Source organism: Prosopis cineraria, unplaced genomic scaffold (genome assembly GCF_029017545.1).
Source record: "Prosopis cineraria cultivar Desert tree isolate PC_DT_omini unplaced genomic scaffold, ASM2901754v1 PC8, whole genome shotgun sequence".
NCBI classification, from domain to species: Eukaryota; Viridiplantae; Streptophyta; class Magnoliopsida; order Fabales; family Fabaceae; genus Prosopis; species Prosopis cineraria.
The window spans coordinates 26776623-26795728 of NW_026555339.1; the positions used below are offsets into that span (position 1 = coordinate 26776623).

The 19106-nt window shown below is 35.5% G+C and overlaps 1 pseudogene; it reads right to left on the reverse strand.

Annotated features, from left to right (window-relative positions):
• Positions 1 to 7596: 7596 nt before the first annotated feature.
• Positions 7597 to 10044, reverse strand: LOC129318027 (uncharacterized; annotated as a pseudogene).
• Positions 10045 to 19106: the final 9062 nt, after the last annotated feature.

Below are 19106 nucleotides of genomic sequence, written 5' to 3' on the forward strand. Positions count from 1 at the left end.
TTCTTTAATGAGCTAATAAAAATTTAATTAATTTATGTCATAAATTTAATACATGATATCATATCCAATTCGAATTTATCTTATATATTCAAATTATAAAATTAATATGATATTCTCTCATATCATGTTAGTTATTAAATTTAATCTATCATATAAAATTAAATTTAATACTAACACAATATAATATAATATAATATATATCACATATACATATTATATTATATATATACATGAATATATATATATATATATACATATATATTTCAAAAATATATGTATACATTTATTATATTATATATATTTAATTTCATACATTATATAAATATACATGTATATATATATTAGATATATATCTATACACACACACACACATGAGTATATATATATATAATATATTTTGAAAAAAATATATACTCCCTCCGTTCAAAAATGTTAGGCATTTTTTGAGGAGTTGGATGTTAAAAAATATAAGACATTTTTAATCTTTTGAGGTGTAATTATTGCCTTTTATCTAAAAATGTCCCTATTGATAATGACTTTATATTTATTGTAGAGTGTTTAATAGGGGTAAATATGAAAAGATAAGGTTAGTTTGAAAATAGGTAACTACTTTATTGGGAGGTAAGATTAGGTTAAAACTGCTTTACATTTTTTAACAGATGGAGTATATAATTATATTATGAATTTTATATTTCATATAAATATATATATTTATCAAATAAATATTCAAATATATATATATATATATAATTCATTCACCCTATATTACATTCATTGAATCTAGACATTCTAGATTCAATGAACTTGGACATTATAGCTCAAGTTAGACTATTCCTTTGTATGACCCAATAGGCCCATATGAAGTTGGAAGTAGGCTAATTATGGTATTAGTCCACAAGTCACAAGTGACCTATAGTAAGACATTACAACTACCTAATTCATATGGGGATCGATGATCCGATGCAATCTCTCATATAATTATATCACATCCCTTTTGTTGCACAATATTTCGGTCAAGTGTGAGATATAGAATTGTCATTCTCTTTCACCTAACCTTTACTTTCTCGATCTCTGAGTGGATTGACATAATAACAGAAAAATTCTTTTTATTATAATATGACCATACAGTTTCTCAATCTTACTCATCGAGGGGGCCAGTAATATCTCTCAATTAACATGAGGGACAAATTCCATCTTGACCACTCATATTCCTGTGCATGAATATCACTAAACTTAATCATAGCCTTTATAATTACCTGATCAATCACTCGATCGAAGATAACTTTTGACTAGGTCAAAGTTCAGTGGTCATCATGTAGGAATACATGATGATCTTAAGTCAAAAGGCTTAGTGATATGATTATATATTAGATAAGCTTATGACTTATACCACAAAGCTTTCTCATAACGGGTCAGTCTAGAACCTTATACTCTTTCAAATGCCTATGACTTTGGTTTATATCTCTATAATTAATTAAAGTCATACTAATCTTGTTTCATCTATGATCCCTCATAGATGATCGACCAGGGACATTTAGGACAATCACTATAGTTTGACCAAAGATGCATTTATCATAGTGAATATGCAATTGATATGATAACAAAAGAGAAATTCATTAAATAACAATGTGCATAGCATAATGATTAGTCTTAGGGAATAATTTCCAACACACTGCATATGATAAAGGTAGTATAAGCCCTATATTGATTCAAGAGGGATTAGATTGGCTAAGAGAAAAGTGTATATAAGGTAAATCTAAGACATCTAAGGCACATAGTCAACATGAGAAAAAATATTAGCTTTAGGGTTATTTTGTGCTAGTTTGCAATATGATTTTTAGTACAAATGCCCAAATGGAGACATCAAGCTTATGCAGTCATGGCAAAACACCTAATATGAAAAAGAAAGAGAAAGGGATGAGACCTGTAACACTTGCCCCGAGTGTTATCCAAAAATCACACAATTCAAATAAACTAAGTGTGGTTAAAGAGTTAATCCTAAAACCAACTTAGGAAACAAACCATTTAAATCACTAAGCAAATATACGATTGCAAAGTAAACATTTAAAACCTTAAAAAAAATTATAGGTTCTAACTATAGCACATGGAAGCAAGTTAGACGAAAGAGAAATAAAAAGATACTGTCATGACAGCATTTAAATTGCTGTCATAACAACCCTCCCGAGTCAACTTCTGGGAGGCGTCGTTCCGCCATCCGACCTCCGATCAAAGTAATTTTAAAGCTCACACATCACATTCAAAGGGTACTATAAGTATACCAAATTTCAAAAAGATCCAACGATCGGATTTAAAATTAGACATGTTAAAAATTTGATTATTTTTGCTGTCATGACAGCTAAGCACTTCTGGACCAACTTCCGGAGTGCACCATTTCATCATCTGACCTCCGATCGGAGTGATTCCAAAGCCCACATGTCACTTTTAAAGAATACTATTAGCATACTAAATTTTGAAAAGATCCAACGGACGGATTGAATTTTGTACAGGTTATAAAATCAATACTGTAGCTGTCATGACAGCAATTTAATGCTGTCATGACAGCACCTCCAGACCAAATTCCGGAGTGCGTCGATTTTCCGTCCGATATCCGATCGATGTGATTCCAAAGCCCACACGAAGCTTATAAAAGGTTTTACTTTTGACCCAAATTTTAGAGAAATCCAACGGTCGGATTAAGATTTGGACACCCGGATGCAAAAGTGCAGCTTTTTGGTAAAAACCATTTTCAAAATTGTCCAAATCCCATCCTAATGGTCACAAACCTGTGGAAACACTTTGGACACATCAAATAAGATTAAAAACACCTGATAGAACATTCAAATGATGGAAAACCCCCATACATCAAAATTTGACCACCCGGGTGCCATTTCCCAAAATGGACCCTAAACCCCCAAAATGCACAAATCATACAAGAGTGGTCACAAATCAATCCAAATACCATGTATTTATATAAATACATATGCTAAACATTTTCACTTGGCTCAGAGCTCCTTGTGGGGCCCACGCACCCACTCTCTCTATCCAAGCTGTATGTTTTCCCATAGCACACCATTTGCAATGCAACCACTTTGCATTTGCTTATAAAATCACATATATATCAAAATAAAGATCTGCTTGTAATAGAAACTTGGTCTACTAAGTAAATCCATCAAAACCACACACCATAACCAAGTTTCCTAGCCACAAGTCTGCAAACAGACAAAAATTCATACACAAGCACACAATCCACACATATTCACACACACACACACATAATCATATCCTACTGGCACCCTAATCTTAAATACATTACAATATATTTGCTCAAAAGAAAGGGGTTGCAGTTCTTTACAAATCACAAGCAAACCCCTAGCTTTGCTCCTTTCCCCGTCCACCACTGGATCCTTCGCCTGGACCTAGAATATTGAAAAGAAAGGGGTGAGACAACCACAGTCTCAGTAACAACGAAATTTACATTGATTATTACAAAGTAAGCCATAATCAAATAAACGAATAATAAATTCAACATAGTATATATAATTTAGCCATTTAAAATGCATGAATGCATGACCTAGGCCGGTATGGCCTTTCATGACCAACAGAATGCCCCCTGGCACTCTTTAACTCGCAGGTAAACCTTATACCTACTTGTACCTCCACAGGCACAAAACATAATCTAAGGCATGATCTAATCCACCGAACCGCCTATGCCCCTTCGACGTGAATCCTGAGCAGTCAAAGCTAACTCCCTCCCAGAGCCAGCCCGACTTACTCTCCATGTGAGGGCTACCTTGGCCTAGGCACTCAACCTCACACTTCATATGTCGGATTCCCTCCCCACTGAGAGGTGTCGAACACTCAATACACTAACCACTTTAGTGCACTGAGCCCACAATACGTAAGACAACACTGAGTACTGACAGTGTGCCATAGAATATCAAAAATCCACACCTTCTCATTGGTGAACTCCCACCGAGATCATGCCTTTTACTCTTGTCTACCTTTCCTGAGTATTGACCATTCAACACTCTAAAGTAGTATAATATTTATAAATCTCATTTCCATAAAAACATTGTTATTAAACAATTAGAAAACATATTTGCACTATAATCAAAGTAGTACCCCATAACCCCTTATAAAGCACATTTAATCTTTTAAAACATGTAATGCATGATAACTAGTAATATTTATTCAAAAATAGCTAAAACAAAGTAATAAGAAATATAAATTCCCCTGTTACCTCAACCCTTTGGTACTAAAAGGGTTCCCCTTGTACAAAATAGGGCTCGGCTTGTTCCTTACTTCTCAATAAGTTCCACCAACAATTTTCTACAACATATAAGTGATCCACATCACTTATCATGACAAATAGCATTAATGAAGACTATAACTTATACCACACAACTTAGGTCAATGAGTCATAATCCACCCTAATGGTCCATATATTAAACCAACCATTCACATAGTATCACTTAACCACCAAAACCATTTATTAGCCATCACTAGGCTAATTTTCAATTTATATAATTTTTTAATCAATTAAAAACCTTTACTTAGTGCCACCAACTTTCACCATTAGCCCTTATAATGAAAACCAAACCTTAATTTAAATCTTATTGGGCTCAAATAGCAAAATTATAACTAAATCAATAGGCTTAAACCATTGAGGAGCAAAAACCCAATTTCTCAAGGTTTATTTTGTGCCCAAAACACCTCTTTTCATCCAATTATTCACTCAAAACATTAGATCACTATATAGAAACTCAAAACATGCTCCCTAGAATCCAAAGAAATAAAAGCTTACAAGAATAAAGCCTTTGGGATCAAAATCCAAAAATTTTCTCTTCCAAAAATTGAAGAAAATCAAGAGAAAGAGAAGAGGATTGAAGTAGGGAGTTTACCTATCGTGTAGCCGAGCTCGCAACGGTCGCAAAGACTCCTAGATCCAAGCCTAACTCCCTCCCTTTCTCTTCTCTTCTTCCTCTCTCCCTCTCATACGTTTCCTTTCCTTTCCTTTCCAATTCAATTTCTGCGTTTCTGCATCAATTTTGGTCTTTAAATTGCTGGTCAAAAAGTTTGGGGAAAATTACAAGAAAGGGCCCAACATTTTTTATTATTGCACAAAAGCCCGGGTCAACTTTGGTAATTTTTTCCATAGTTAAAAATCAAATAAAACCAAACTTTTGCTTAGTAAAATTCAAACTCTGGGCCTCTATTAAATTATTCTAAATTTTAATTTAATTATAGATATTTTATTTTATTTTTATTTATTTTTTTAAATAAATTTGAGTCTTAAAATTTTTAGGATGTTACATTCTCCCCTCCTTTAAAAAGGATTTTGTCCCCAAAATCCAAGCTAATACATGAACCAAAGAGATAAACATACCTAGGGAAACAACTGTGGATATTCCTTCCTCATTTGATCCTCAGTCTCCCAGGTTGCATCTCCCGGAGCTGTCCCTTTCCAAATCACTTTTACCAACCGGATTGTCTTATTTCTGAGTTGCTTATCCTTAGCATCCACAATACGATCTGGTTCAGTCCGGTAGGTTAAATTCTCTTGAATTTCAACCTCCTCAGGTTCTATCACATGCGACGGGTCTGGCTGGTACTTCTTCAATTGTGACACATGAAACACGTTGTGTAGACCCGCTAACTGAGGCGGTAATGCCAACTGATAAGCCACCGGCCCAACTTTCTTCAAAACCTCAAAAGGACCCATATATCGAGGAGATAACTTTTTAGCCCGAATTGAGCGTCCAACGCCCGTCAATGGGGAAACTTTGAGAAAGACATGATCCCCAACCTCAAAAGACAAGTCCTTACGACGATTATCTGCATAACTTTTCTGTCTACTCTGTGCTGTAAGAAGTTTTTGTTGGATCAATTTGATTTTTTCTGTGGTCTCATCTACCACATCCGGTCCCATCATTGTCCTCTCACTCAACTCATACCAACAAAGAGGCGATCTGCATCGTCTTCCATACAATGCTTCATAAGGAGCCATTTGAATACTGGCATGATAACTGTTATTATAAGCAAACTCTGCCAGAGGTAAATGCTTATCCCAGCTTCCCTGAAGCTCTAGGGCACATGACCTCAACATATCCTCTAATGTCTGGATCGTCCGCTCAGTTTGTCCATCCGTTTGTGGATGATAAGACGTACTGAATTTCAGATCTGTACCCATAGCCCTTTGCATAGCTTGCCATAAATTCGATGTAAACCGAGGATCACGGTCTGAAACAATATCCCTCGGTACCCCATGTAGTCGCACAATCTCCTTAATGTAGATCTCAGCATACCTATCAACCGTATAGGTGGTCTTGACCGGTAAGAAATGTGCTGACTTAGTCAAACGATCTACAATTACCCAGATAGAGTCAAAACTAGCCTGGGTCCTCGGCAAACCAGATACAAAATCCATTGAAATACTCTCCCATTTCCATTTAGGAATCTCCAAAGGCTGTAATAACCCCGATGGCTTTTGGTGCTCTATTTTGACCTTCTGACAGGTCAAACACTTACTAACATACTCTGTGACATCCTTTTTCATGCCTGGCCACCACCAATGACGCTGCATGTCATGATACATCTTAGTAGCACCGGGATGAAGGGTGTAGCTACTTCGATGTGCCTCATCCAACAATTTCTTCCGAATAGACTCATTGTTAGGAATACACACCCTATCCTTGAAAACCACATACCCATCATCACTAAACCAATAGTCCATTATCTCACCATTCTCGATGTCTTGACTTATTTTTGACAAAATCGGATCTTGAAGCTGAGCATCTCGTATCTCTTTCCAAAATTCATTAGAAATAACCATAGTATTAAGACCATTCAAAGAGAACTTAGTCATACCCAAAAAAATTTCAACCAAAGATTCCATCAATCTATGCTCCCGAACCATTAAATAGGCTACATGTAAGGTCTTGCGACTAAGAGCATCTGCTACCACATTTGCTTTCCCGGATGATACTTAAATTCAAAATTATAATCTTTAAGAAACTCCATCCAACGTCTCTGTCTCATATTCAGCTCTTTTTGATCCACCAGGTACTTGAGACTTTTATGGTCGCTCATGACCCTGAACTCTGTTCCATAAAGATAATGACGCCAGATCTTTAACGCAAAGACCACCGCAGCCAACTCGAGATCATGTGTTGGATAATTCTCCTCATGCGGTCTAAGTTGTCTAGATGCATATGCCACTGCTCTCTCATCTTGCATTAGAACACAACCAAGACCCTTATGAGAGGCATCAGTATACACATCATAGGGCTTTTGAGGATCCGAAATCACCAACACTGGAGCTGTTGTTAACCTTTCTTTCAACTCAAGAAAAGCTGTCTCGCACTTATCATCCCAGATAAATGGCCTATCCTTCCTTGTGAGTCTAGTCAAAGGCATAGAAATCTGAGAGAAACCTTTGATAAAACGCCGGTAGTAACCTGCTAATCCCAGAAAACTACGGATCTCAGTTATCGATTTTGGTCTCTCCCATTGCATGACTGCTTCAACTTTATATGGATCAACTGCAATACCATTTGCCGACACGATATGTCCCAAGAACCTAACCTCTCTCATCCAAAACTCGCACTTACTGAGCTTGGCATATAGCTTATGATCTCGCAGAAACCTTAGGACAGTCCTCAAGTGTCTGGCATGCTGCTCCTCATCTTTAGAGTAGATCAGTATATCGTCAATAAAAACTACCACAAACTGATCCAAGAAAGGTCAAAAAATGCGGTTCATATAGTCCATGAAAACCGCAGGCGCATTAGTCAGCCCGAATGGCATAACCAAAAACTCATAATGACCATATCGAGTCCTGAAAGCAGTCTTTGCCACATCCTTCTCACTAACTCTTAGCTGATGGTACCCTGAACGTAAATCAATTTTAGAGAAAATCGTGGCACCAACCAACTGATCTAAGAGATCATCGATGCGAGGCAGTGGGTACTTGTTCTTCACCGTAACCTTATTCAACTGCCTGTAATCGATACACAATCTTAAACTACCATCCTTCTTCTTCACAAATAAGACAGGAGATCCCCAAGGAGAAACACTAGGTCTAATAAATCCCTTATCTAACAGCTCCTCAAGTTGCTTCTTCAACTCAGCTAACTCTGAAGGAGCCATTCTATAGGGAGCCTTTGAAATTGGCTGAGTCCCCGGTACCAGGTCAATTGAGAATTCAACCTCACGTTCTGGAGGTAATCCTGATACATCCTCAGAAAACACCTCTGGGAACTCCCTAACAACCTCAATTTCATCCACTATACCTGTCTCAGACCCTTGGGTAGCGAGCACTACCACGTAAGCCTCACATCCCTGCTCAATCAACCTTTCAACTTGTAAAGAAGAAAGAAAACAAGAATGACCAGGGTATTCTTTGATCACCTCCGGTACTTCTACCAAAGTCACTGTCTTAGCCACACAATCTAAGACAGCACCATAAGCTGTCAACCAATCCATACCAATAATTAAATCAATCCCTTGCATAGGTAATTTGATCATATTCACCCAAGTCGATCGCCCATTAAAAGTCATCTTAGTCCTACACACCACACTGGATCGACCAACTAAACCAGAAGTAGAGGAAACTTCTATATCATGGGGCAACTGGTCAACAGGCATAGCCATTCTATCTAAGCGCTCGGCAGAAATAAAAGAATGCGTCGCACCACAATCAAACAAAGCTTCTAAATCGAGGCCACAGATAGAAACCATACCAGTGATTAGATTCGATGACTTCCTAGCCTCCTCCTGAGATACTGTATACACTCTACCAGGAATCACGTTCCTCCGGTCCGAGCTCTCATGTAAATCAGGGCAGTCACGGATCAAATGGCCTAACTTTCCACACTTGTAACAAGCAAAGCAGCGACCAAAATGAACCCTACCACATCTATTGCAAGGTGACCTCGCTGTACTTAGAATTGGGGCTTGACTGGTCTGTGAAGAACGTGCTGGAGCATTCCCAGAGAAACGAGAACCCCCAGATCTCATATTACCACCCCGATTACCTTGAAATCTTGAACCCCTATTTAAATTTCGATTACCAGAAGCAGAAGAAGACCCGATTCTAAAGGAGCCACTAGAAGAAGAACCAGAGCTAAAACCCATTCTCTTGGATACACCACCAGTAGGAGCTAACCCAAAAGAAAATCGACCTCGTGTATCCCTACTCCGGCTACTCTCTGTGTCTCGGCCTCGACGAGCGGCAATCCTCAGACGATTGCACATCTCATCATATGTCGCCTCGCCTAACAAAGATAGCTGCTGGCGGTATTCTGGCCTCATCTTTTCTAATAACCTCTTTGCTTTCCACTTGCTATCATTAGAAGCCTTCAGATATGTTGAGAACTTAGACAGCTGATTGAATTTTCTTATAAAAGTCTCCTCGTCTAAGTCCCCCTGCTGAAATGCATGAAACTCTGCCTCTTTCTCATCTCTGAAAGCTGGCGGAAAGTGAAAATCATAAAATCTTTCTTTAAATTCATCCCAAGACATAGATCTTCCATCTGTGGGCTTAACAGAATCCCACCAATGCTTGGCTTCACCAACAAGCTGCATCGTAGCCAAGATAACCTTCTGCTCAGATGTACACCTCACAACAGTAAATAACTGCTCCATCCGATCCAACCACTCCTCAGCTTTCCCATCAAGCATACTACCATCATATGTAGTCGGATTAGAGCGAGAGAATTCCTTCCAAGGTTCAGATATGTCATCCTCTCGATTATTAACAACTGGTGCATGAGCTCCCATAGTACTAGAAGATCCCTGCCCAGCACTTAGGTCAACATGCTGATCTGGAACAGTATGACTTCTAAGATTTTGCTGTATATCCACCATAACTTCAAGCAGCCTAGCCATGACTGCATCTGTCCCCTGTGGTGGTGGTGGAGGTGGAGGCGGAGGTGGAGGCGGAGGAGGTAGAGGTGGTGGTCGTTCCTCATTCCTCGATCTACCCCTTCCCCTTCGAGCCATATTAGAACTGAAAGGTGTACGGCCACAAGCGTACGGACCTTTCTCCCCTCCTAAAGGAACAAGCCAGAGAAAGAAAAACAATATTAGTCCAGGTTAGTGGTAGAAGGGAAAGAGCATAAAAGTAATGTATTTAAGGTGCCAAGTAGGAAAAAGGAATCATAAACCTAAAACTGATACCAAATGTAACACTTGCCTCGAGTGTTATCCAAAAATCACACAATTCAAATAAACTAAGTGTGGTTAAGGAGTTAATCCTAAAACTAACTTAGGAAAGAAACCATTTAAATCACTAAGCAAATATATGATTGCAAAGTAAACATTTAAAACCTTAAAAAAAATTATAGGTTCTAACTATAGCGCACGGAAGCAAGTTAGACGAAAGAAAAATAAAAAGATACTGTCATGACAGCATTTAAATTGCTGTCATGACAACCCTCCCGAGTCAACTTCTGGGAGGCGTCGTTCGCCATTGACCTCCGATCAAAGTGATTTTAAAGCTCACACGTCACATTCAAAGGGTACTATAAGTATACCAAATTTAAAAAGATCCAACGGTCGGATTTAAAATTAGACATGTTAAAAATTTGATTATTTTTGCTGTCATGACAGCTAAAAAGCTGTCATGACAGCACTTCCGGACCAACTTTCGGAGTGCACCATTTCATCATCTGACCTCCGATCGGAGTGATTCCAAAGCCCACATGTCACTTTTAAAGAATACTATTAGCATACTAAATTTTGAAAAGATCCAACGGACGGATTGAATTTTGTGCAGGTTACAAAATCAATACTGTAGCTGTCATGACAGCAATTTAATGCTGTCATGACAGCACCTCCAGACCAAATTCCAGAGTGCGTCGTTTCTCCGTCCGATATCCGATCGATATGATTCCAAAGCCCACACGAAGCTTATAAAAGGTTTTACTTGTGACCCAAATTTTAGAGAAATCCAACGGTCGGATTAAGATTTGGACACCCGGATGCAAAAGTGCAGCTTTTTGGTAAAAACCATTTTCAAAATTGTCCAAATCCCATCCTAATGGTCACAAACCTGTGGAAACACTTTGGACACGTCAAATAAGATTAAAAACACCTGATAGAACATTCAAATGATGGAAAACCCCATACATCAAAATTTGACCACCCGGGTGCCATTTCCCAAAATGGACCCTAAACCCCCAAAATGCACAAATCATACAAGAGTGGTCACAAATCAATCCAAATACCATGTATTTATATAAATACATATGCTAAACATTTTCACTTGGCTCAGAGCTCCTTGTGGGGCCCACGCACCCACTCTCTCTATCCAAGCTGTATGTTTTCCCATAGCACACCATTTGCAATGCAACCACTTTGCATTTGCTTATAAAATCACATATATATCAAAATAAAGATCTGCTTGTAATAGAAACTTGGTCTACTAAGTAAATCCATCAAAACCACACACCATAACCAAGTTTCCTAGCCACAAGTCTGCAAACAGACAAAAATTCATACACAAGCACACAATCCACACATATTCACACACACACACACATAATCATATCCTACTGGCACCCTAATCTTAAATACATTACAATATATTTGCTCAAAAGAAAGGGGTTGCAGTTCTTTACAAATCACAAGCAAACCCCTAGCTTTGCTCCTTTCCCCATCCACCACTGATCCTTCGCCTGGACCTAGAATATTGAAAAGAAAGGGGTGAGACAACCACAGTCTCAGTAACAGCGAAATTTACATTGATTATTACAAAGTAAGCCATAATCAAATAAACAAATAATAAATTCAACATAGTATATATAATTTAGCCATTTAAAATGCATGAATGCATGACCTAGGCCGGTATGGCCTTTCATGACCAACAGAATGCCCCCTGGCACTCTTTAACTCGCAGGTAAACCTTATACCTACTTGTACCTCCACAGGCACAAAACATAATCTAAGGCATGATCTAATCCACCGAACCGCCTATGCCCCTTCGACGTGAATCCTGAGCAGTCAAAGCTAACTCCCTCCCAGAGCCAGCCCGACTTACTCTCCATGTGAGGGCTACCTTGGCCTAGGCACTCAACCTCACACTTCATATGTCGGATTCCCTCCCACTGAGAGGTGTCGAACACTCAATACACTAACCACTTTAGTGCACTGAGCCCACAATACGTAAGACAACACTGAGTACTGACAGTGTGCCATAGAATATCAAAAATCCACACCTTCTCATTGGTGAACTCCCACCGAGATCATGCCTTTTACTCTTGTCTACCTTTCCTGAGTATTGACCATTCAACACTCTAAAGTAGTATAATATTTATAAATCTCATTTCCATAAAAACATTGTTATTAAACAATTAGAAAACATATTTGCACTATAATCAAAGTAGTACCCCATAACCCCTTATAAAGCACATTTAATCTTTTAAAACATGTAATGCATGATAACTAGTAATATTTATTTCAAAAATAGCTAAAACAAAGTAATAAGAATATAAATTCCCCTGTTACCTCAACCTTTGGTACTAAAAGGGTTCCCCTTGTACAAAATAGGGCTCGGCTTGTTCCTTACTTCTCAATAAGTTCCACCAACAATTTTCTACAACATATAAGTGATCCACATCACTTATCATGACAAATAGCATTAATGAAGACTATAACTTATACCACACAACTTAGGTCAATGAGTCATAATCCACCCTAATGGTCCATATATTAAACCAACCATTCACATAGTATCACTTAACCACCAAAACCATTTATTAGCCATCACTAGGCTAATTTTCAATTTATATAATTTTTTAATCAATTAAAAACCTTTACTTAGTGCCACCAACTTTCACCATTAGCCCTTATAATGAAAACCAAACCTTAATTTAAATCTTATTGGGCTCAAATAGCAAAATTATAACTAAATCAATAGGCTTAAACCATTGAGGAGCAAAAACCCAATTTCTCAAGGTTTATTTTGTGCCCAAAACGCCTCTTTTCATCCAATTATTCACTCAAAACATTAGATCACTATATAGAAACTCAAAACATGCTCCCTAGAATCCAAAGAAACAAAAGCTTACAAGAATAAAGCTTTGGGATCAAAATCCAAAAATTTTCTCTTCCAAAAATTGAAGAAAATCAAGAGAAAGAGAAGAGGATTGAAGTAGGGAGTTTACCTATCATGCAGCCGAGCTCGCAACGGTCACAAAGACTCCTAGATCCAAGCCTAACTCCCTCCCTTTCTCTTCTCTTCTTCCTCTCTCCCTCTCATACGTTTCCTTTCCTTTCCTTTCCAATTCAATTTCTGCGTTTCTGCATCAATTTTGGTCTTTAAATTGCTGGTCAAAAAGTTTGGGGAAAATTACAAGAAAGGGCCCAACATTTTTTATTATTGCACAAAAGCCCGGGTCAACTTTGGTAATTTTTCCCATAGTTAAAAATCAAATAAAACTAAACTTTTGCTTAGTAAAATTCAAACTCTGGGCCTCTATTAAATTATTCTAAATTTTAATTTAATTATAGATATTTTATTTTATTTTTATTTATTTTTTTAAATAAATTTGAGTCTTAAAATTTTTAGGATGTTACATGACCAATAATATCTTATCCATTAAATATGAGTTTGAGATGTTGAGTTACTAATAGAACATATTTATTACACACTTATCTATGTCAGTTAGGACCATTCATTAAGATTTTATTAGCTAAAGTGTATACACATTACACTAAATTTAGAAAATTGCTTAAGTGTCTAGGTTTAGTGCACTAGGAGTATTTTGGTCTAAAAAATGAACTGTTGAGAAAATGTACAAGAAAAATTGTGAAAGTTCATTTTATGTCCAATTGATTAGTGGTCAAATTATGTTTTTAAAATTTATTTTAGTTTGGGAGTAATTAAATAAAAGGTCAACGCTTTCTTAAGTGTCTTAGTTTGACCTAGTTTTTGGTTTACTTTTGTGTGAAAATTTTTATATAATTTTTGTGTAACTTAAAACTTGGTTATTTTAATAAATTCTCCCTTATAATTATAAATTTAATTATATAATTTAATTATATTTTATTATATCACATGTTATTTAATTGAATTATCTAATTTATGTGACTTAGGTGGCCTGTAACTTGTGCATCAATTAGGCAATTGAAGTCAACACTCCTTGAGGTCAAAGGGCTAATGCTTGGACATGATTTCTGCTATTTTTGGGAGATCAAATCAGCTTAAATAATGTGGATGACACATGAGAAATTACACACATATTGGAATTATTTACAAGCCAATAGGAGGATAACACCTAGCAAGTGTGACAAGGCTCCAAAATTCCTTTTTATTTTGTTTTCTTTTATTTTAATTAGGGGTCAACTGAAGTCAACTCATTTTGCACACCCCACACCTCATTTTAGCATCACTTCCATTCTCTCTCTCCAGCTCATCTTGTTCTTTATTTTCTCCACCTTCTCTCTACTTTCTCATTTTTTTCAGCATTCATACCTCTATTTCCAGCCACCAAACCTTCACAAAACCTACACCATTCTTCATATCTCTCCTTGCTCATCCCATCCCTTCCATTCTCACAAGGATTTAAGCTCATTTTCTTCATCCAAGCTTCTATGGATTTTGGCCAAGATGTACTTCTCTGAGGGTTCTTGAAGATGAAAATGGTTGGCTAAGTTTCTTGTTTGAATCCTAGAGAGATGAAGATGGAGGATGAATCTAAAGCTTCAACTGTATAAGTTTTTTTGTTTAATTCCTATTCTCTTCTCTTTTTACTATATAATTAGATGTCTTAGTGTAGAGTTTGATCATTTTGGCTTGTAAATTTTAATTTAAATTTGATCTTGATGTAAAGAGAAGAGGATTGTGTTAGTTAATTTCTTCCTTTTCTTGCCTTGGTGGTTTTGGCTACTTCTTGTTTAGCACATAGCCTTATGTTTTTCATTTAGTGAATTACATATGTTGATGTTACATAATCTTATGATGTTAATACTTGTGTTGTTGAGTAGCTTTATATGATCTTGTGGTTGCTCACTTCATTTTTTAGCTATAGCATTTTAGGGGAGAATTTGAGTGATTCACTTAGCTAACTTTTACACCAACTGGTTAATTGAACTAGGGTTCTTAATCTAAGACCTAGGGAATTTAGCTAATTAGGTTAATTGGCTTAAGATAGCCTTCTTAAGTTAAGATAGCTTTGCTCAAAAGGAAAGTGAAGTTGAGCAAAGTGAAGCCTAATTTAGCCTAATCACATGAGAATAATGATTCCTAAATCAACTAATCTCTAAGGTTTCACATTCTTGAAAAAAGGAAGTTTACAGCATCCAGTTTAGCTAGCAATTTTAATTTCATGTTAACTAGGTAATTAGATAAGTAATTAGGTAATCAATTTTCACAACTCTAGATGATTTATTTCATTAGATAACCTTTGATTAAGCTAAAACCATTCCATAGGAGATGACCTAGGTTGGCCCTATATTGCATTAAGGTTAATTTAGTTTAATTTTGAGGGTAAGGTCACTAATTCCTATCAATTATCTACCCTTAATAGATCAAGCCCAATATAAGCCTATGGGGCTTTATAAAATGTAATAACATAGAAATATTAAGAAAAAAATAAATATGTAAAAATGTGTTTTTAATTGTAATTATATTAATTTTTGGGACTATTATAACAAGAAAGGATGTTGGTGCAGTGGAAGCTTGTACAAATATTATCCATTATGCCTAAGGTTTGAACCTAGTTGAGGCAAAAAAGGGAGTTTTTTTTTTCAAAATTTCGACCTTATGAATTTAACATTATAACTTTACCTCACTAGATTTTTTTTCTCTTCCTCTTCCTTATAGCAATAATGATTTTAACAAAGAAATAGAAGGAAATAAAATAGAACCCAGGTGTGACATCTATCTTCATTTCTTCTATGAGTTTTGATTCCTTCCCTCCCTTCATTCCTTGTTGGTCACCGACATGGGAGTCGTGTTGCTATGAGTCTGCTGTCGTAGCTCTGCCATACTCGTCATAGCTCCTTTCTATTTTGCTTCTCATTATCGAGCAATTTTCTTTCTCCATTCTTTTTGTTCGTGGGTGGTGATGATAATGTGAGGAGTTGATTTGGTGGTAAAGGAGGTATGAATTGGGAGATTTAAAGGCTAGATCTATTGTCTTCTTCTTTCCCTATTATGCTACAAGAATTTCGTCCTCTCTTCTGTTTCTAGCTTCACCAATATGATGTAGGAATTCTAGATCCTTTCCTCTTAATTGTCTTCATGCCTTTATAGGTGCATTGTTGTAATGATTAAGATTTTGATGCTTTTGTGGGCTACTGTGTGTACATGAGCAAGTAAGAAAAATTAATCAAGTTGGAACTTTAGGTATTAAAAGGAAGAGGATGACAGTGTGGAATGAAGTTTTAATTAAATTTGATTTTTTTATTGGTTATAATATTGATATTATAAAATTTTTGGAAGTCAAATTGAATAGGAAGAGGTTGGTATTTGTTTAAGAAATTGGTGCTCACAAGGTGTTTGATAAAATGCCCTTTAGGGAAGTTTTGCTTGAAATTGCAATTATTAAAATCTCATTAAATTCATTGGAAGACATAATTAGTTGGGATACTATTATCTCATGAATTTAACTTGGAAATTGCAAAAGGAGATACTTGAATAGGTATTTTTCTATAACCTTGTTAGATCTCACAAGAAACGTGAATTGGCTTGGGTGTTGCTCATTTGTGAATTTGAATCGAATATTGCAAAGAAATTTCTCTAAGTTATTGAGAGATTAATTGGATTCTTGAGAGTTTTATAGTTAATAATTTATAAATCATTGTCTTATGATTTGATTTTTGTATGATATAGAAGTTGAAAATAGAAGTATACTCAATATATTAGATAAGGGGAGTATACAAATGAGGTAAGCATGATATTAGAGAAGCTTTTAAGACATGGATTTTGGTATTTTTTTTCATTTTTTTACTATTGTAGTCAATTGGGGTTGTCTTAATTGATTTAATTTTTTGTATGTATAAAAATATATTTATATAGGGTATCTAGAGGAAGAGGATCTTGATAAAAGTGATAAAAACTAAGTTATAGAAGTTGGGAAGACTTATCAGGTAAGTGGATAATATCCCAATCAATTTACATATTAGAAATTTTTCTTTATCAAAATATTGTTTTCAATAATTTACATATTTTTATATATTTCTCTTGCTTTAGCTACCATTAGTAATTAAATATCTTTGCTTCTTGGAGTCGTGACTTATACTTTTCAGATTGACAAAAATGCTTTTGCAAATTCTAGTAGTCCTTTATTTGATAAAGCCAATTTTGAAAATTGGTGAACAATTTATGAGATATTAGTTATGAATTTTCATATTTAGATAAATTTATGTTTTTATATGTTTCATGCGAGTTTGATATTTGGAAGAGAAATTATATTTTGAAAAGTGGTGATTTTTTCACATGTCTAAAAGTATATTTAAAAAGGGACTTTATATATAACACTGGTTGCTAACAGCATCCCATTAGCCCTTAGCGTGCCATGGTCTAAAAGTGGATTTGTAACATCCCGTTAGTTTAATTTTGTGAGCTTTGTTCTCATGCTCGTTATTTATGGGTCTCGTACTTGCATTTGTTTCATGGCTTTAACCATGTCTAGTTAGTTACATTAGTAGACTATGTGTTCATGTCTGTTTCATAGCTTCAACCACATTTGTTTAGTTACCTCATGGATTGTGTGTCCACGTCTATTTCGTGGCTTCAGCCATATTTGGTTAATTTCCTCATGGATTATGTGTCCATGTTTGTTATCTATTCTGTAAATCCTCACAAATAAATTAATTTTATTGGATTTATGAAAAATAAACTTCATTGTTTTTAATTAGTAAATGCTTATATACCTTTTTAATTATTTATTTTACTTGATTTCTTAAAGCTAGGTAGTAAATTATTTATTTATTTAAAAATTTAATGGTTCAGCTTTTGTGAAGTTGTCTGGATATTTAAATTCTCAAATTCAGTTACTCTTTTTAATTTGTTTATAATTATCTAAAAATATTTAGCTATCTCATTTTGACCTTATTATTGGGATGTTATTAACTGGAAATAATTTTGGTCTTAGATAGTGTAGATGACATTGAACCACCTGCTAAACACTAAGAAGTCTATTATTGACTAGAAGTGAAGGAGCTTAGGATTAAGCTGTAACATCCCAAAATTTTAAGACTGAATTTATTTAAAAAAATAAAATAAAATATCTATAATTAATTAAAATTAAGAATAATTTGACAGAGGTCTAGAGTTTGAATTTTACCAATCAAAAGTTGGGTTTTATTTTATTTTTAACTATGGAAAAAATTATCAAAGTTGACCCGGTCTTTTGTGCTATAATAAAAAATGTTGGGCCCTTTATTGTAATTTTTTCCAAAGTCTGATATCAGCAATTTAAGAGGAAAAGAGAATGCAGAAACAGAAATTGAAACAAGGAAAAGAAACGCACGAGAGGGAGAGAGGAAGAAGAGAAGAGAAAAAGAGGGAGTTAGGCTTGGATCTAGGAGGCTTTGCGACCGTTGCGAGCTCAACTACATGATAGTAAACTCCCTATTTCAATCCTCTTCCCTTCTTCTTAATTTTCTTCAATTTTTGGAAGACAGAATTTCTGGATTTTGATCCCAAAAGCTTTATTCTTGTAAGCTTTTATTTCTTTGGATCCTAGAGAGGATGTTTTGAGCTTCTATATAGTGATCTATTGTTTTGAGTGGAAAATTGGATGAAAAGAGGTGTTTTGGGCATAAATTAAACCTTGAGAGATTGGGTTTTGCTCCTCAATGGTTTAAGCTTATTGACTAAGTTAAAATTTTGCTATTTGAGCCCAATAAGATTTAAATTAAGGTTTGGTTTTCATTATAAGGGCTAATGGTGAAAGTTGGTGACACTAAGTGAAGGTTTTTAATTGATAAAAAATTATATAAATTGGAAATTAACCTAGTGATGGCTAATAAATGATTTTGGTGGTTAAGTGATACTATGTGAATGGTTGGTTTAATATATGGACCATTAGGATGGATTATGACTCATTTACTCAAGTTGTGTGGTATGAGTTATAGTTTTCATTAATGCTATTTGT